At 39.4% G+C, this 1,359-nt stretch overlaps 1 pseudogene across 1 annotated transcript; it reads right to left on the bottom strand.

Annotated features, from left to right (window-relative positions):
* Window positions 1–577: 577 nt before the first annotated feature.
* LOC105527281 lies at window positions 578–1,135 on the bottom strand (annotated as a pseudogene). The gene has a single exon (XR_001004209.1). The product of XR_001004209.1 is annotated as a 60S ribosomal protein L24 pseudogene (transcript).
* Between the last annotated feature and the right edge of the window lie 224 nt (window positions 1,136–1,359).

Raw genomic sequence — 1,359 nt, 5'->3', positions numbered from 1 at the left:
TCTTATGAGCATGTGGGTTATAGTTAAAAGTAATGTAATGTATTCAAGAATTTTGCTAAATAAGTAGATTATATCTACTCTTGCCGTGTTGGGGGAGGGGGATGAGTAACTATGTAAGATGATAGATATGTTAATTTGTTTCACTATAATAACAATTTCACTATATATATATATGTATCTTAGAACATCATATTGCATACTTTATTTTAAAAATTAAAAAGTTTTAAAATAAAACTATAAAATTCTTTAACAGAACTACTCAAAAGAAACAAACCACAGAACAAGACTGGAGGAAAAACATTGTGGGAAATTGACCTTGGATTTCTGACCTGGAAAGCTGAGTAGGAGACAGCGGGAAAGAGAGGTCTGCTTATTGCTCCCAATTACTCTCTTGTTGCCCCAAGCCCCCTGCTCACAACTATTGCATCACCTTAAGTATTCTGTATGCTTTCTTCCAAGTTTTCTGAAGGTAGACTTTGCTTCCCCCTGATCTCTTAATTTCTCTTCTGGGTCTTGGTCACTCCACTTCGTTTTACTGAAATATCCTTCTTATTTCTTTTGATTATTTCTTCAACTCTTTTTTTTTTTTTTTTTTTTTTTTTTAGAGTTATAATCCAAATCTTTATTTAAAAATCGAATCTGCCAGTTTAGCATTTTCCACCAACTCGGGGAGCTGAAACTTTCACAGGCTTCACAATCTTTTGCTTAGGTGCTGCCTTTGTAGGTGCCTTAGCAGCAGCCATTGCAGTCTTTTTAGATGCTTGCTTCCTTAGCAGCCCTGATAACTTGTTCTCGTTGAGCCTTTCTAACTTCAGGTTTCTGATTCCTCTTGGCCATTATATCAGCAAGAGACCAGTAATGGCCCTCTGGAATTTGACTGCTCGGCGGGTTCTTTTCTATTGAATTTCTTCCGACTGTCCCTTTTTGTGCTTCCTTCTGTAGAGGACAGTCCAGTTTATCTGCAGAGGATTCCTCTTGGAAAGGAACGCCGACTCGCATTTTGCATTAAGAAACTGGAAAACCTTCCCGTTGGTCCTGGCGTAGCGCCTCCCGTGTCCGGGGAAGATCTTGTACCCGCTAAAACTGCACAGCTCCACCTTCGTGGCAACGGATTCAGGGGAAGAGAAGAGATGGCGAAGAGCTATTTCTTCAACTCTTATTTAGCCTTTAGGAATACGCCTAACTATTAAGTTGAAGAAACATTCCCTGGTTGCCCACACCTCTTAAATGAGGGTTAAATGTTCTTCTAAGTAGTCTCTTAACCCTGAGTGCTTTCTCTTAATAGAGCACTGAATACACTGAATTACTTTCTGATGCCCTCCATGAGGAGAGGTACCCTGTCTTCCTTTCAGTGCTTAA

This window comes from Colobus angolensis, unplaced genomic scaffold (genome assembly GCF_000951035.1).
Source record: "Colobus angolensis palliatus isolate OR3802 unplaced genomic scaffold, Cang.pa_1.0 Scaffold611, whole genome shotgun sequence".
In the NCBI taxonomy this organism is placed as follows: domain Eukaryota; kingdom Metazoa; phylum Chordata; class Mammalia; order Primates; family Cercopithecidae; genus Colobus; species Colobus angolensis.
The sequence above is the reverse complement of the archived record's forward strand: the minus strand, read 5'-3'. Positions and strand labels throughout refer to the sequence as shown.